We start from the raw sequence: 19,810 nt of genomic DNA on the forward strand, positions 1-19,810 counted from the left end.
GTGCCAGGCCCGAGAGACTTTGGCTGTAGTTTCCATGCAGCAGCAAAGCAAACGAGTTAGGATCTGCCAGGTGTGGCATTATGAGGCCGAAGGTCCCCTTGCCATTGTAGCCTCTAAGTCTAACTGAAAATCAAATAGATTTAGGTTCAACAGAGTCTGAAGTCTGATCTTCAAAGTTATTAGACTCCTATTAAATAGAAATAAAATGGCTAATTATTTTTGAAGATCTTGGAGTAAATAATTTTTTTAACATGACACTTCAATTCCCAAATGAAGTAGATCTTGAAACAAAGGATGAAGCCATAATAAGGTATTTTTAATATATAACACTCTAAGAGCCTCCACATCAGTTCATTCAGTTTCCCACATGTAAGGTTAGTATGGTAATGCTTTCATTCATGTTTCATTTCCATGTGGATTTTATGCTTTTTTTGGGATACGCATTATTTTATACTGTATGTACAGTACCTAGTGTAGTGGGGTCCTAACCACAGTTATGGGCTATAGTAACTTTGGTGATAACTTTGGTGAACAATATAGTGACCATCTGTTTCATTTATATATGAGCCTTTTTAGTCACCACTATCTACTTTTATGATATCTTTCTCTCTCATGGAGAGAAAAATACTTTCAAAATGGTGGTATTTGTGGACACCACTGCTGGCATACTCTCTTAAAATATTTTCTTCCCTAAATGTGAAGAAGAAACCTGAATAAAATCAGCGGTCTCTCAAGGTGCTTTGAAAATCCAGGCCTATGGGACTTCTATGTTCATTTCTCATTGGAATAAAAAGGAAATAGTCAAATACCCTGTGAAACTCTGAAAAGCATATCTTAAGATTTATGACAATGTCTAAAAAGCTAAAAAGGAAATTCTTTCCCCAGCAATAATATATATAATTGATCTCCATATTTAGCTGTATTTTCACTCTTCAGCAAAGAAGAAAATCTTGGTAAGCCTACTGATTTTATTTTTTAGTATTCCTGGCAAATATAAGATTGTTTTCATTAGTGGCAAAACTACTTTTGCTCAGCACTGTGCATTCTGAGCTAAACTGTAATGCGAGTTAAAAGCTTTTTGTGGGTATGCAAAATAGTTTATTATTACTAACAGTTACACACAACCAAGTTTAGTTAAAGAAATGTGGCTGGATTTAAAGGGCACAAACCCTCCAAAGACCTAAAAATAATCAATTCTTGAGGGGGTTCTGGAGCTTTTAAGTATGTTTCTGCAGTACAGAAATCTGATGTGGATTATAAAAAGAGAACAGTGCCCTAACAGCTTACCGTACTATTTTACATCACAAAATTGTACAATTCAACGTCTACACTCCATAACACAGGGCCAAAATCTGCCCTCCTATGCGTCCCCATTGATTTTAACATTATTTAAATTGTTCAAAACAGAACGAAAGCTATTGTAAAAATTTTTAGGCTGTAACATACTTTACTATAATGACATGTATAGTATTAGTATATTCTGTGCAACACAGCAGAGTTTTCACATGGGCCAAGTCTACCTCTGGCTCCAAAGGTGTAGAGGCCTCCTGGCAGTGAATCAGGGCAGTTCTACTAAATGAGGGATTACTACATTTGAGCACCCCCACCAAATTAAGTATTACTATATTTTAGTGCAACGTTTGAGCATATGGAATCTGAGGATCCAGAATTTAATATCTAATCTTTAACATTCACAAAGCATTAGTCAGGCCTTAAAACCTAAGGGTTTAGGGGAAAAAAAAAATCATCATTCTCATGAGTTAAAATTTAGTTTAATCAGCTGTTTGCCTGTGCTGTGGTTTTTCGCTTTTAGCTTTCTGGATCGTAACAATGTCATTACATTATGCGGTCCAGCTTTCTTCCATATGCATGAGGATTTGAAATTGGCTTTTTTTTTAAAAGAAAGTTTGTGATTCTCACTGAACTGTCTGAATTAGGAGGCTAGTTCTTGAGCAAAGCTGCTAAGAGTGGTTACACCTTTGCTAGAATGCTGACAGTTCAATTAAAGATAGTTACCTCAGTGGTGCCTTTTACAGTTTCCCAAGGAGGACGTGCTCAGGCCATATTGGCTAATTACATTAGGGTTCCACCTCTTCTTAGTTACCCTGAGAACAGAACTGAACCCCATCCAGTTTAGTTGTTCACAGAGATGAGTCTAAAACCTGTGATGTATTATCAAGTCTGCCACCAGTGTGGATGCCTCATATACTGTAATCTGTAGAAATGCTAGGACTGGTAAAATATTTTTTCAAAGGAAAAGTTCACTATTTGCAAAGAGTTATACAGAGGTGCTTCAGGACTGCAGCTTTGTGTATGCAGGGAAGCAGAAACAATAAAGAGAAATTAATGCTGTCCATTGAAGACACCTTCTGTGGAGCCTTTCTATGGAGTCAGAGTCAAAGGTTTTTCAGCTTGCTTCCAATAGCAGAGTGCTGACATTAAAAGGAAGGGAATTTTTGGCAAGAAGAACTAAACTAAATCAAAATTAAACTGCCGTTTAGAAAATATTTAATTGAAATATTTTGCATAACAATGCACTTCTCTGCCAAAACCTGAAACACTCTGATTTCATTGAAATATCATTTAGTTGAAAAATTAAAAGAGATGTCAAGAATAAAGCACCCTGTTTTGGCACTTCGGAACTGAAAGTCTGTAGTTTTTCTTACACACAGAGTGGAAGCAAAATAGAAAGTTTTGAAACATCTTAAATTTTTTCCCAGACTTTTCATTTTAGAAATTCCAAAATTTAGATGGTTTTCCCCTAAATGGAATAAGAATAACTACTGAAATATTAATTTTTCCACAGGCTGGATTTTCTGTCTTCTATGTAGCATTCAAAGTGTTCCACCTTCTCAGAAAAGAATGACCGTCTTTGGTCTACAATCTCATTGGACTGGTGTGCTAAGAAGCAATTAAAAACCTGTATTATTGAGCTGCAATTTTCATTCTCCTGGGAGAACGAAAAAAACAGAGTGCCACATGCAGGCAGTAACACATCCATGGTATGACTTTAAATTTCCAGAAGAGTCTTGATAATGCTTTCAAAAATGCTGTCACATAAGGTAGCCATAAGATCTGTGCTATATTAGATGACTGTCTTGTTGTTTGGCAGTCCCAAGCTCAGAGAATAAAAACAAACCAACCAACCAATAATGTCTTGAGCTATATTAAAATAACAAGACAGACTCAACAACCTGAAGAAAATCATTGCATAGCATCATGGTAGTCTTGTAGATAGTTCTTGCGTGTCTTAGCTTGCTCACATAATTAAAGGCAGGTAGCATAAGGTGATGAAAGGAAATCTATTTCTTAATGTACAGAGAAAATACTGATTATATATACATTTATTAAACTAGCTTGTTTGACCACACCTATGAGTTCACGCTACTTACTACAAATGTAAAACATATGTAAGGAGAATAAAGACGTGTAGATTTGTACATGGTCATACAGCTAATAAAAAGAGATTTGTGGTTCAACATCATTGCCACACATTTCTTAAAAATAAATGTAGATTATTCTACAAACACATTCTACAAATTTATAAATAATTGCAGGTTTTCCACCACATATCCCTTTCTAGGTAAGCTGTTTACTAACTGGAATAATGCTAGCATAAAAAGGCAAATGAATACTAAACAACATATTTTTGTTGTTGAAAATTTAAAAAGTAGGTTTTTTCCATTAGGCAGAGAGATTTTGGCAATATTTACTTATCCTAAGTTTCTACTTCCATGGGGGCAGGGTAGGTACAACATAATAGAGCCCTTAGCATTTACGCTTCTAACTAAATTCATAGATGCTGGCAAGCTTTGCTCATTTGTCAGAATGCTCTTTGCTCTGCTTGGTTTCACAGTAGCTGTGAAACTGGTCTCCAAAGCCTATGCACACCACAGATACTTATGCATATAAAGGGATGGAAGCAAGAGAAAGCTTTCAAAGAGGGGGCTGGCTGTTCCCATCTGGAGCTCTAAATGAGGAGCTTTAGCCTCACTCTGCCCCACAGGGGACACGCACACCAGTGCAATAAGGTTTCCTATACATCTTGTTAAGCCAGCATTAGATTGAAAAATGCCAGTTTTCATCCACACGCCACCATCTCCTGAGCCCTCAAGCTTGTCCTCAGGTCTCATAAAATACTTGCTTCCACCTGTTTCCACCAGCATCCCCTAGAGTTTACCATGAATTTAATTGCCTGCCAGTTTTTATGTCTGCTTAAACTACAAGACCTTTAAATAATTTATGTCCTAATTACTGTTCATCATTTTTTAACTAGAAGGCTCAATTCCATTCACACAAAAGAAAATTCATGGGATTCATTCTGAGGAAATACTTTCAAGGAGCCATATAAAAATAGCAAGTGTGATCATGGTTTTGAAAAATGAACTTAAACTTACTCTGATAAAATGTCATAAAAATATTAATCATTCCCTCCTGATATGGATCATAGTCAATTTAGCACAGCTTCTATTAAATAAGTTCATAGTTCATGTGAAATGTAATACCTCACATTTCTGGGAGAGCTTATTTATTGATCATCTCATTCAGGGCTACCATTCTGCTTGCATTTTATATTCCTTTCTCCCAAGCAGCAGGATTAAACCCAACTGATGTTTCAATCAATCTCAACTAACACAACCTCAGGCTATCAAATTCATCTACGATAATTCAGAGCAGAAGCCTGCAATGCCTCTGGGCCACAGTTCAGAATTAAACTTCTCTTTTTTGAAAGGGAGAGTGATTTTTTTTTCAGGACTACAGTATTTTCAGGTACGAGCAAGTAATGCTTAAAGTTGCTCTATGATTTGTGGCAGGGCATCTTAGGGAGAGGGGAAATCATTCTAATGGAGTGTTATAAGTTTCTTGAGTTCAACAAGTTAATAGAAGACACATGTCTGGAATGATTTTGCTGTTAGCATTTTGTCTGAGAAATATACACAAAGGAAAACAGAAGATGAAATTATAGGACAAGGGTAGACTAAAGGCTTTTGAAGTTTTACTGTCGCTACCAGGAATAGCTGTAACTCTTTTACAGGTTTATGGTATTTCTGTTAAGCATATCCTGGCCAATACTTTAAAAATCTGATTGTGTATCCATGCATGATTGCTTCTCTGCTTTTGCCCAACTGGGCCTATTTAACAGAGTAGGGGCCAAAAATTCCAATGGTCTATGCATCCAGAAGCTCCAAAAATGAATTCCTTGTGAATTTGAAATATACATGATTTTGTAGACAGAATTAGAGGTTACAGGAGACATTGGTTATTTAAATGTTTACTTAAGAAAATAAAACTGTAAGATGTTGACCACTGTAGAAAACAAGAACAAAAATAACATGACTGCTCAGATATATTTTTGCATAACTACTTAAATGAGTAGTGCAACATTTATGAGTAAATTTGTCAATATATGGATGTCCAGCCTCTGGCTGTAGGCTGGATCTGACCCACCAGTGTAATTCAATGCCTGTTCTCCAGTTCCCTCTTCCCAGGAAGCCCTTCACGCACAACCTATCATACAAGCTATCTGGCCTGAAGGTTAGGACCCATACAACCAGGGTCCTGAAGTGCCACATCCTTGACCAGAACAGGTGCTTATAGCATCATCGGATGAGAACTTTTTTACACATGCATTCCTGAAAACAATGCTGTGTTTGCTATTGTGCACCCCGGTGTACGTGCATTGCATGTTGGTGCCTGTCTGCATTTGGTCGCATAACAGATACCCTTGTAGTCGTGTGACCGGGGGAAGGAGAATATATGGCTCTGCATTAGCCTCAGAACAGACTATTGGCATTTCCCTTTACTCAAAAGATGGGGTAGAACTGGAACAGTTGGGAAAAAAGGCAAAAATCTTCAGGTGAATCCACTCAGTTGTGATCATAAGTTGTATAGGAGATAAAAGTTTTCCATCTAATTTTCTGTACACCCTTTGGAGCAAAGGTGCTACACAAAACAACCCCCAAAGCCCAGTACATTCAATGACTGCATATTTAGATTACAGAAGTCATTTCTCAGTTGCCCACATTTATCTTGTTTTACTTGAATACCTCATCACATCTGAGCTTTGGCTAGCCTAGACTCAGGAAGCATGGTTAAAATTTTCATTTCACATAATAGTGAAAAAAGTGGCAAAGATTTCTGAGCCGATTTTCTTCCCCAGCTTTCTCCAAAGGCCTAGCAGATATTCTGCTTTTTCCCTTCAGGAGAGGCAACATATGGAAATAATACGGGGCAGATCTCACTCCAAGTCACTTTTATGCTCTTTGAAACCTGACTGTTCAGGCCGTAAAAGTATTTCTTGACACAACTGCTCTCAGCAACTGTGTTCTTGTTAAAGCAGTCAGTTGTTTTCAGCCCAGACAGAATAAATATAGTGACCCACATACTCTGGCCTGACAGATCGATCTCTCCCTGTATCCCCAGTCAAGGCATGCCATGCCTCTATTGCTGTCAAGAAACCAGCATATAGCCACGAAGGCAGCTTAATACAGTGCAAATTCTTGGCACTGGGTGACACTGAAGTCTTTTAAAGATAGCTTAATGCTTTCCACCTGTTTCCAGAGAAATATTTGTGTGTCAAAGGTACAATCAGAATCCCACTTTCATATCTTCTGCCCAAGCTTGCAAGTATCCCGCCTGCAGAAGAATATTTTGCATGATTTCAAACACACAGTGGGATTACTGGGGCACTCCTTAAAGCTGAATAAAGAATTTCATACTTCGTTCAGGTATACTCTTCTGATCTTTTATCATTAAAATTAAGAGGAAAGATTTTTATTGTCAAATTGCATCAAATACAAGACTTTTGCTTTCACCGTATCTCTGGTTTAAAGTCAGATAGTTGTACTCATTACTGAAAGTACTGATGTGAATTCATAAAGGGAAAGTGACTATATGCAATCTGTTTAGCAATGCTAATATTGCTTTGCCAAATGCTTCATCCCAATAATTTTTCTATCAATAAGGGAAGTTCAGAGGATGTTGCTGTAATAAATTATTTTTCCTGAGAGGGATTAGAGTCCTCTGATGGTGCCCCATGTGTTGTAATAACCCTGGGCTACAACAGTTTCATCATGCTGTGGTATCCTTTGTTGATTTATTGCTTAGCTAATGGTCTTTAGAGGGGAGAATTGCTAATAATTTTAATTCACTCCACATACAGTTCAACACGGATAGCATTGTGTGTACCATCACATTGTGAACTTCTAACAGCCCAAAAGACTGACTTAGCAGCAGGCCTCATTCACAAGGAATTAATCAATATCTAAAGGTAAGGACCCTGTTCAGACAGAGGGACACCCATTAGGATACACGACTTGTGTCTCTTAAAGAGATAGAGACTTTAAAAATAATTTCATATTTTTTTACAGGACATAAGATCACACACCATTTCTCACACAACAACAACAACAAAAATCTAACGAAGTAGTTGAAAAGGAAGAACTCTCTGTTGATTATAACTTTAAAAAGATGTGGTACATGAAGGAAAAAATTAGTTACTTACTTTGTGGTGCACACTAAATCTTTTTTTTTCAACAGAGCTGTTCATGGAATATGAGCTGCAGAATCCCAATTTCTGTGAATATAAAAAAAACCAAAATAGGTATGTGCTTAATGTTTACATTAAAAATACTATTGTGCCTTGAAAAAAATCAGTTAATTTGTGCAATGCATCCATGGAAGATATAAGGGGGTTTTAATTTTCCTTAGGTGAATTGTGTTTAATCACTGACTGAAAATTAGACCATTCACTAGGAAGAGGAACTCCACACATTTTGTAGCAGCTAATTTGTCATTCAGTTTTGCAGGTAGAACTCTATTTAAGTTTTCAAAGCCAGAATAAAGAATACTGAAAAGAAGCTCATATGAATTCTCATTAAAGACAGTAGATCATTGACACCATTGGTCTGCTTCTGCCTGGAAATTTCCTTCTCTCAAAGTCTACTTTCTTTGATGAGAGACTCATTGTCTCTCTAATGAGTCCACTAACAAGTAAGCAATTTGTGCATTTGATGATTGCCTTGAAGGAACAAGGCCAAAACTGTTATTAGTTCATCTCTGTTTCACAACTTCTATCTTGTTAAAACTCTATTTTTTTATTTATGTCTTTGTGGGGCTCTAATATAAAGTGTTTGGAAAGGTAAAGAAACAGAATCCATAACTACTATCCATAGCTAGTTAGAATACAATCATAGATTCATAGAATCATTAAGGTTGGAAAAGACTTCTAAGATCATCGAGTCCAACTGTAAACCCAATACTGCCAAGTCCACCACTAAACCATGTCCCTAAGCACCACATCTACACGTCTTTTAAATACCTTCAGGGGTGGTGACTCAACCACTTCCCTGGGCAGCCTGTTCCAATGCTTGACAATCCTTTTGGTGAAGAAATTTTTCCTAATATCCAATCTAAACCTCCCCTGGCGCAACTTGAAGCTATTTCCTCTCGTCCTATCACTTGTTGCCTGGGAGAAGAGACCGACCCCCACCTCGCTACAACCTCCTTTCGGGTAGTTGTAGAGAGTGATAAGGTCTCCCCTCAGCCTCCTTTTCTCCAGGCTAAACAACCCCAGTTCCCTCAGCTGCTCCTCATCAGACTTCTGCTCCAGACCCTTCACCAGCTTTGTTGCCCTTCTCTGGACACGCTCCAGCATCTCAATGTCTCTTTTGTAGTGAGGGGCCCAACACTGAACACAGTATTTGAGGTGCAGCCTCACCAGTGCCGAGTACAGGGGCACAATCACTTCCCTAGTCCTGCTGGCCACACTATTCCTGATACAAGCCAGGATGCTATTGGCCTTCTTGGCCACCTGAGCACACTGCTGGCTCATGTTCAGCTGGCTGTCAACCAGCACCCCCAGGTCCTTCTCTGCTGGGCAGCTTTCCAGCCACTCTTCCCCAAGCCTGTAGCGTTGCATGGGGTTGCTGTGGCCCAGGTGCAGGACCTTGCACTGAGCCTTGTTGAACCCCATACAATTGACCTCGGCCCATGGATCCAGCCTGTCCAGGTCCCTCTGCAGAGCCTTCCTACCCTCAAGCAGATCAACACTCCCGCACAACTTGGTGTCATCTGCAAACTTACTGAGGGTGCACTCAATCCCTTCGTCCAGATCATTGATAAAGATATTAAACAGGACTGGCCCCAAAACTGAGCCCCGGGGGACACCACCTGTGACCAGCCACCAACTGGATTTAACTCCATTCACCACCACTCTTTGGGCCCAGCCATCCAGCCAGTTCTTTACCCAGCGAAGAGTACACCCATCCAAGCCATGAGCAGCCAGTTTCTCCAGGAGAACGCTGTGGGAAACCATGTCAAAGGCTTTACTAAAGTCCAGGTAAACAACATCCATAGCCTTTCCCTCATCCACTAAGCAGGTCACCTTATCATAGAAGGAGATCAGGTTAGTCAAGCAGGACCTGCCTTTTAGTTTGGTAGCGTAAAACAGCATTGAAGCTTTTCCATCTACCCAATTTTAGTGCCTAAGGCTTATATAAATCTTCTCTCCTTGTCCTCTTCATCTCTGTCATGCACCGGATACCCAAAATTGCTATGCTATGTATGAAGTTCATGGGTAGAATATATCCATGCTCTGAATACTCGCTGCTCACAATATAGAAAAAGTATTCTAGGAATTTTGTCATGCAAGGTTGTGCAAGTACGCAAATGGAAGTGGCAGCTATTTATGGCCATGAAGTTTCAAAAGTACAAGAGATCAGAATGGTACTAGCCCATAGTCGATAGTAGCAGAATTCAAGAGCTGGCCTAAGGTAAAATAACTAAGATTGAGATTGTCCTTGTACACATGTCATCAACTCCATAAATAAATGGTAATGTGCCACACGTGTTGGAAACTCCTTCTTGATATATTTCCATTTGTGTCCTTAAAATTGCAAAGTTTTTGGTAATTGCAAAGGTAATACAAATCCCAAACTGTTCATTGTATGTCTTTTACTTAATTGTCCCAATTTGAAGAGAGAATAAACTTTTAAAACCCTGTTAAAATTTCACCTGGAATGTCACAGGCATCCCACTGCCCCCTTAACACTTCACATTTTTCAGCTGAATGCCAAAGAACAAGAACATATTTTCTTACAGAGTTTTCATGCTTTCATAAACAGATGCAGTGTGATTGAAAAACAACTAAGGATGAAACAGCAAAATTCAGTTGTCTTTTGTGTACACAATAGCAAGTCAGTATGGTAAGTGCTAGTATGGCACAGATCCTAGTAGCTTCCTCTGGGTGTATCCTAGTTTTTGCCCTAAATGTGAAAGTATTCAGCAAACTTAGATTTGTGTTTTTACTTTTAAACCAGTCTTTCACTACTCAAGGAGAAATTCTGAGAAGTGATCATAATTTCTGTGACCCAGCTGTTATAAGAAACCACTAACAATCATGATGTTGCCACCTAGAATGGGGGAAAATATATATACTTGTAATGGCATAGATTTAAGTTTCAAGTTATCAAAAAGTTAATTTTGGTGATGTGCCTGAATCTGTCTATAGTTAGGGCAGAAAATCCATTGACTTTAGTGGGCACCCAAAACCAATGAGCATTGATTGAAACAAATTTGGCTTCAATAAATACACTGGATTATACCGTAAGCTTCAAAATTAAATCCTGCATTTTATCTAGCTACTGGGATTTAAAGAAAATACTGAAACCCTAAACCAAGTGCAGTGAGTGTTGGCAGGGGGCACAAGCACTACCTGTAACACATTTGAACATTCTTATTTAAATTGCTGACTGTTATTAGATACTGAGTGATGAGGATTTAAATATCTATTTTATCAACTACTTCTCTCCAGTGAAGGAGAAGCAGCATCATACCATTAAGATGCTCTAATCTTCTTTGCATAAATCAGGATAAATCACATTGGAACTATATTTAGGTCAATGAGATAGACATCTTTATTCCCATTCATTCCAAGTAAAGGGTACAGAAGACCAAAATGACTACTGGGATTTCTGAGCATGATCAAAATGATGTTAGTATGGCAGATTTGTTCTCATTCTAGTCGCATAACTATTGCTGCCTATGGCATACATAAAAAAAATACCATGTGCACTTAGTCTAAGAATGACAGGAAGAATGCTGACAGAAAGATATAAGGCTGTGTACTTCCTAATTATAAAGAAAACACAACAGAATTAAAAAGCACATCTGAAACTTAAAGATCAGATTCTGATCCTTTCCTGCTAGAGATCAGATTTATATCTTTTTTTACAAAAAAATCAGTAAGTAAAGAATTATTTAGTTTGCAGGCCTAGCTCTACTGGAACAGTAGGCACAGACCCAAAGACTAGCCACATATCTAAACTTCAAAATAGCCATCTAACAACAGTTTCTAATGGTTTTTCCTTGTCACTCAAATAGACCTAGTGAATTTGCAGACTTGTTTTGCTCACTGATACAGAAAGAATATTTTCCCTTTACACAGATGAAACCAAGTGAAGCAAAGGACAAAAAGTGGAACATTTTATTACTCAAAAGGTATTTTATAATTTTCTGAAGCATTCCAGTTTAATCAAACCCACCTAATGTTATTGGTAGCCCCATCCAGTGTTGATTTAATCAAACTGATACAGAGCAGCTGAAATCAGGGTCTGGTTCAAGTAGCTTCCTCAACTATAATTTATTTTCCTCAAAGCTGGACATATTAGTTTCACACACTTTGACACTTCTGGTAATGAAAACATCAATAGCTTGGTACAGTTGTAATGAACATATGAATAAAAGCCACAGGATCAGCCTTTTTGCCTGTTACAGATACCTGGGGAGACCGGGCCACTTCTGAGTGGGACACAGGAATCTGACACCAACACAAAATTATGCAGCTGGGATGGAATAACCCCATGCAACCCAGGCTGGGCACCGCTGGCTAGAAAGGACCTTTGCACAATGAGGCCTGGGGGTCCTGGTGGACAGGCAGAATGTGAGTCAGCCGTGTGCTCCTCCAGCAAAACAGGCCAAGGACACTGGGCTGTGTTAGCAAGAGTGTAGCCAGAATGCTGAGGGAAGGGATTTTTCCCTCTCTATTCAGCATTTATGAGATGGCATCTGGAGTAGTGTTCAATTTTGGATTTCCCAGTATGAGAAAGACATTGACATAGTTGAGCAAGGCTAGTGGAGAGCCATCTATACGGGCAGTGGACTGAAACATGTTATGTACTAGGAGAAGGTGGATGTATTCAGAGAAATGGGTTTGGGAGAAGGCTAAGGGTGGATCTTATTGCTGTCTTCAACTGCCTATTGGGAGGATAGAGTCAAAGTCTTAGGGGTGTACACTGGTAGAACTAGAGGCAATGGGAAAAGTTGTAAGAATGGAAATTGCCATCATATATTAGGAAATTTGTTTTCACCATAGAAGTAGTTAAATACTGGGAGAGGTTGCTCAGAGAGGCCGTGAAATCTCTGTCCTTGGAGATATTCATAACTTGACTGGACAATCTTCTCAGCAACCAGAGCCAGGTCTAAACTGACCCTGCTTTGAGGGCAGGGGGGTTGCACCCAATGATCTCCAAAACTCCCTTCCAGTTTGTATTATTCTATGTTTCTATGACTGCATTGGATTACATCCCTAGTTCTATGTCTGGTTCTACTGCAGACACATGATATGACCACCAGCTTTATTTCAATCATTGTTTTCACATAAACTGTAAAGAACACTACTTTTTCTGTCAGTTTTGTCCTGCATTGCACATGTTTTTGAAGTATGGATTTCTCTGACTTTAAATTTGGGGATTACCAACCAGAACAGGGTTGAAATAATGATTTAAGCTTTTCTACACTTCTCAAAATTTGATTTGGAGCCAACAAGAACTATCAAGAAAAAAGGATAATAACATATTACTGACTTCTTATCTGTTCCATTTGGCTAGGTATCTATGACATATCTAACTTATTTCCATTTTGGTTGTAATATTTGTTTTGAAATAACCGTGACCAATGTGTTATGAAAATCATGCATCTGCTTCTTAAATTATTATTACTGTACTACATATTAAAATGTTAACCTTAAAACCTAGATCAAGTGATTTATTCACTATATCCTCCAAGTTGCAAAGATGTATTACATATATGTAATGAATAAGCAAGAGCTACTAATAAACGGAGTTGAGATCTATCAAATATCATTAACAGTTACCGTAGAAAAAGCAGTGTAATCCAGTAAATAGCATATAAACTGAAGAGATGGCACAGGTTCTGTTGTGGTCTCTGTCATATTTTCCTATGTAAACTTTTTATGCTAACTACTCCCACGTCAATGTGGTTTCCTAGTAAATTTTAGCCCTCTCTCCTAACTACTTGCATGATCATATGTTCATCTTGAGTGTTTCTTCAATCTGAAATACAACATGCAGAAAGATGCTTTGGGGGAGAGCACTCAGTAGTACCGGAAGTAAAGGGAATCTTCAGGAATCAGTGATATGAACATGAAGGTTAGCTATCTATTCTTCAAGTTTGGGCAAACCATGACCTCAGTCCAGTCATAGGCAGTGGGACCCTGAGATCCTGGTCACCATGGGTCCCCTCCTAGCAGCAGTCAGTTGGGTCCCACTTTGCTTTGTTGCCGACAGGCTCCTTATGGACCAGTACCCTAAAGTGTGTCAGGGCGCAGGATCAAACACTGGCATAAAATCGTTTGTAGTGTTTAATTGCTAGGACTCTCCCTGACACAGCTTTGTTCAGTGCCAGCCAGCATTCTCAAAATGCTTGGGCATGATATGAGGCACAGCATTGGGCAGGGCTAACTCTCATCAGGCAGTAGAAGCCAAGGCCACCTCTAAAGGGAGGAACATAATCTAACCCTATACATGTGAATCCTGCTGTGCCAGAGAAAGGGTCTTTGTCTATTTCGCTTGCCTTGACAAAGCCAAAAGGAGGAGGGCTTCCTTTTTTATGAACTCTCCAAAGGCAATGTCTTTATTTTCCTGAGATCTTCTCATCTGATAAATAATGCTCGAACACAGTAATTTCAGTATTAATTAAAATAATAATTTTGTGTGCCTTTGTGCTTTGTGTGCCTTAAAATGTTAATTTTACAAGTGAGTTATAAATGAGCATTGCTCTAAAATTTCCAAATGAAATATTCATCAGAATTCAACATTATAGCAAAATTAGAACAGTAATATTAACTACCCACAACTGAACACTAATTGCTTGTCACATTGTGATGGATGTTTTTTAGTATATACATAATTATATGTATATAATATGCTCTAGTACTACTGTTCTGTAATGAAGAGTCTGATTTTCTGGGGTAATACATTTATAGCTTAACAGTATGAAAAAGCAATGTATTGATTATTTAAAAATTGCAGCAGAATTCTCCCCTGTGACTAATTGTGTATTCTGATGTTCTTCCAATCTTACATCCCTCTGCAGAGCTCCCATGAATCTTTAATTCCCTTCTAACTCAGTGATGCCAGAATCACTTTTCATCATCATATCCACTCAGCTGAATTCCAATGATCTCCACAAAACCGAGTATCACAATATATTTCTGAGACTGATTGCTTCACAAGTTATGAGCTATAATAAAAGAACATTAAGTTTCATTACCCCACACACTCTTCTTAAAGGGTTTTCAAACAATATTTCCTCTGATTGTTTCAAATGCTTGGGAGTATAGCAGGGTAGGGAAATAAAAGCCCTTTCAATACCAAAACAGATCCTTTGGAAAAATGCTTTCCATGGGACTGATAATTTTTATAAGTTCTTCCATTGTAGAAGTATTTCACTAAAATTGTAAAGAGAAAGGTTTCTATACATAAGATGCTTTTTTATTTCCTCTTTGGTCAGCATTATCTTTCGCTGGTCATAACCTTTCATTTATTATTTAGTTATGGAGCTTTTTCTCCCCCATTTTTTGTTGGATTTTTAGCACTGTATTATGTTTATATTTCATGTTAATGCATCATGTCCATAAACTTTCTTTTCTGTTTTCAGATAAACTTCACTGTTTTTTCCTTCACTGCTGCATTGCTTGTTCCTTCTTCATGATGGAGACAAGTGCAAGAGCAACGCAATTTTAGTTTCCATCTGTTTGCTACATCTTTGAAAGCAATAATTTTTAAAATGAAAAGTTTCATTTTCATAATGCTTTATTGGTTTCTTATGTCTCTTATACTGGAAATGAAAGTATTTAAATGTTAAAAATACCAATTTTTTGCAATTATTTTAAATATTTTATAATGTATTTATTATAATGTCTATATTTTATAATATATGTTGATACTAGTGCTAGAAAACAAACCATATTAAATTACATAAAATAGATATTATGTATGTTGTATATTTTATTTTATAGAAAAAATATATAGAGATAACTAGCCCTGATGATTATTCCTCTCTTGCCCCGTTAAGTCTGCCTAAACCTCTCATTTCTCACTTTGATTGCCACAACTTGACCTTTGATTATAAGACAATATGTAGTAGTTACCTTCACAAGTAAAAATTTATTATCAGCTCTTGGTACTATTTTTGGAAATGGTAAAGCTGAGAAAATGCAGCATAACTCTTTACTGAGTGATATAACACAGCTGATGGAACCCTTATTCTGAGAGGCAGCAGGAAAAACAAATTGAAGGAAGACTATCAAAGGAAAAAACCACCATCAACAAACTCATAACTTCATTCAGGCAGGTCTGCAGGAGGTGAGAGACGGTACACAACTTCACTGAACCCAGGAGAATTACCTGTAAGTTCATGATTCCCCTTTACCACCTGCTACCCATCTCCTGGTGGCAAGGCAGTAGCGTGTTCCTTCCACACTGGCTCATCGCAGTTGACCAGCAAGGGATATGGGAGCAGCTGACCCCAGTTCTTCCTCTCTGTGCTGCAAACTAGACCGTGTATACATCAAAATGTATACATAATGTAAGCAAGAGAGCAAAACTTGTAGGAAGAAAGTGCAGTATACTGAACATTTATATTGCATGGTAGCCTGCTTTCATAAATAGATGCAAATCCCCCTTCCTCCTTTTTTTTTTCTCCCCTTTAGCTCCTTTTTTCTTGGTTGCCTACCAAGAAATGACCAGTTAAAGATATTCTCTGTATCAAGAACACACAAAAGTAACACACTACTATCTACTGAATTATGCCATACATGAGATTAAAACCAGAAACAAATCCCAACATTTCTTCAACTTCGACATTTCCTGAGACATTTTTATTAGAGCTACAGCTAATAAACAAATTTTTCGATATGGGGCAGTGGACCCTGAAAGCATGGTCTGACCAGATGGGTACAAGCATACAGACAAATAAATAATTCAAGATAAATGAGGCTTCACGGCCCCTGCAGGAAATGAGTGACAGATCTCATGCTCAGAGCGTTAACATGACATGAATTCAAAAGGCTTGAAATTTATGTGGACCGTTAACACTGCACACATGTGCGCAAACACATGCAATTTCTTAATCAGTCCTGGCTCTGTTTTCATGTACCAGCCCCAGGTCAGAAAGGGTGAATGCTTCCAATCAATATCCAGTTGTTAGAGTAACAGCCATGTCCGTTCTGGATGGCTGAGTGGGTGAAAACATGTTTGTTCTACTTAATGTGACACAGTCCCGTCAAATTAACAACCACGACAGCAGAAGCAGGCTTGCTTAATGGGCTGAAGTCAGTTCCACAGAGAATTTATTATCAACACTCAACCAATAGATCTGAAACCTCATTACTAAAGGTTTATTTGCAGATAATAACTAAAGGCACACTTTATGTACATAGGCGTTGTCTGATTTTAAAGATACAGCATGCTACGCTACTTAGTAAACGGATTGTCTCTAAATTGACATAACCTCAAGATAACATCTGTATGTTATGTGAGTAGTAGAGTTATTTAGTCGAGCCCCTGTTCGGTTAAACTACAGTAGGAACTAACCCTGTAAATGCAAAGAATTCCTTTTTCCTGCTGTGTGTCAATGGTAACTGTACAGGATATGCAAGAAAGCTGACCCCCAACATGTGAGCTCTAATCAAGGTCTGAACCACAAATTTTAGCTCCCCTGTGTATTGCCAGAATGGAGTAACTGAGAGTGGTTAAAAGTCAGCTTCAGTCTGGACCAGCTCTTTGCCACAGACACGCAGAACTCCTTGCCATGCAGCGGTAAAATTCTGATAATCGGATTACCAGATTCTCTTCCCTTTTCCATTCCAGTGAGAATGATGTCTAGTGGTAATAGACAGCAGAGTCAATCACAATCATTCAGAAAACTCCTTTTAACCAGATATGGCTGGAATTTGTCTTACTTCATAGTGCTTGATACTCAGCTATGAGAGGATAAACTTTATTTAGCTTCTCAGTTAATCTACTTGTACATAGGAAAGGATTTTTCTTTACCTGACTCCTAAGCAGTGGATAGAAAATTTTGGATAGGAATTTCATACTTACTCAGTATTACAGAGTCTATATTTTATGAAAAATATTTTTACTGGTAGTTGGCATAGGATTAATAGTTTCCTGTTTCCCAAAATAAGTATTCTTTTTCATATGGAAAGCAGTGTGCTGTTAAAGTGGCGATGTAGCAGATGAACGTCCAGCTGGGTTGGTAGGAGGGACCTTGCAGGGCCAAAGGAGCCCATGCCCATGATCTTAGCACAATCGCAGCGCAGGCTGTGCGGTGTCAGCAGAACTGAATTCTGCTGCCATGAGGATGCGGGGATGCTGCCCAGATACTTCTGCTATGAAAAAGAGAGAGGAAGAAGAAGAAAGACAGAGCTGCAGAGCCGGGTTTACCTTTCCCATGGGAATGGAAAGGTGAAGGTGGCAACCGATGTTTGTGGGGGAATCTTTTTCTCCCCAAAGGGGTACCATGGCCAGCCTGGCTTTCTAGAGCTCTCAGCATTTTGCTCTCCTCAGCTATCTGCCGCCACAGCCAAACATTTGCTTTGCCTTCACATAGAACTAGTCCTGAGCATTCCCTTGTGCAAAGGACAATTTTACATAGTTCATAGCCTTGACCATTCCTGGTTGATTTCCACTGGGAAATCAAAATTCAGCAGATTGCAAGATTAATTCCCTGTCACATTTCAAAAACCATACTGTTAACTACAGAAAGGCTTAGAAATTCATATGGGAAATCTTAACATTAGTGTACCTCCACCTGACATTACTCTCAGTAGTTCTCATTTTTGCTTCTAAAAATTGTAGATAAAGTCAGTAATCCAACACTAAAAAATCAAGCAAAATGAAAGTTTAACAAAATAATTAATGAGAAGATCTAATAAAGGAAAATGTTAGGCCCACATATTAAATTCTCCTGTAAGCAGATTGAAGTAAGTGTTTCATCAAAATTATTCAATAGAACACTATCCAAATTGTTCCACAGAAAATTTTATTTTCAGTTATTTTTGGTTATTATTCTACCAAAAAGGTCTTCTTTCTACAGAAAGCTCAGATTTTAACTGAAAAGAAGCTTAGATGCTTGAAAATGGAAATATTTTGGCTCCAGCTGAACATCCTTTGATTAGGAGATGCTGCCACCTGACAATTATAGGATTTGGAGTGCATGTGTTTGTTTTGTGCAGTAGTGAGGAGGATGAGACAGAAAGACACAGATCACAATCACTTAGTGATCTCTGTACTTACCTAGGAAGAGCAGAGATATGACCAAAGGGCCTGTAAGAGGTCTATGGTTATTCCGATTTCTTTATATATTGGAACAAAACTGCTAAAATATTGCAGTTCTGCAATGTATGCTAAACCAGGTATATTTTTGAAATCTCACAAAATTTAGTGAAGGAAAACTAAGGTTTGGGAAGGTTTAACCCACCTTTGTCTCACTAATATAGTTTGTGTTTCCATCACATAATCTGTTTAAAATACAATTTTCTATAATAAAATAAATTAATCAATCTAGTCAATCAATCAGTCAAATTAATCAATCAAAGCTTTGGCAGCATCTTGAATTCACCCCTAACCATAGTTAATGAATAAAAGCAAATAAAGCTTTATTTAAGAAATAAAGACAATTATTCTAACATTTGGTAGAACTCTCTAAGGATTTTTCCTTTCAATTTTTGCTGTTAAAAGTTCTTATACCTCCTAAATCCCAATTTAATTATCTCTCTGCTTGCCAGACCCTGGAAGACATACTTGAGTCTGTTTTATTCAATTTATATTTGCCTTTGAGTTTTTCAGCAACACGCCCCCACTGTCTGTCTGCTGGGAAGCTATCAATACTGCCCATTGCATTCAAAGAAAAGTCAGACAGGAAAAAAAGAAAAAGAAAGAAAAAAAAACCCTTAATCCCTCTGATTTGGGACTTACTGTGTGAACATATGGAGGTGGGTACAGTTCATGTCTGCATTTTAGAGTTAGCTTTCATTGTTGAAGTGTAATCCACATCCAGCAATTTGCAGCTTTATATGTCTCATGTTAAATTTCCAATTCATCAGGAACTCTTTTAAGTAAATTTAAGATTTAGGAAGGTGAACGTGGAAAAATATAACAGACTTTGGGCAAAATCCTGGCCTTATGAACTCAGTCAGATTTTGTTACTGACTTAGGCAGAAACAGAATCTCATCCATCTGGTCTGCCATTTTCTCTTGTTGTGGCCTCAGCTGCATCCCTTGCCAGGCATCATAGCAACAACAGCCTCTGATCAGAAACCATTGAATTAAACGGAGAGCTTCAAATAGCTTAAGCCAATAGGTAAAAAAAAAACACCTTGGGATTTCATCACGAAAATGAATGATGAAGTGCAAAGCGTTATGACATGGGCTGGGAGAGTGTCTATTTTGGAGGCAAGGGAGCAAAAAAGCTTGCTGTTCTGTGACGTGTGTCAGTCAGAAAG

General features: G+C 38.1%; 1 protein-coding gene across 1 annotated transcript in view; it reads left to right on the top strand.

Annotated features, from left to right (window-relative positions):
• ANO5 (anoctamin 5) overlaps positions 1–19,810 on the top strand; it is a 373,671-nt gene that overhangs the window by 140,894 nt on the left and 212,967 nt on the right. The gene's annotated exons all lie outside the window — the stretch shown is intronic.

Source organism: Mycteria americana, chromosome 5, assembly GCF_035582795.1.
Source record: "Mycteria americana isolate JAX WOST 10 ecotype Jacksonville Zoo and Gardens chromosome 5, USCA_MyAme_1.0, whole genome shotgun sequence".
NCBI lineage: Eukaryota > Metazoa > Chordata > Aves > Ciconiiformes > Ciconiidae > Mycteria > Mycteria americana.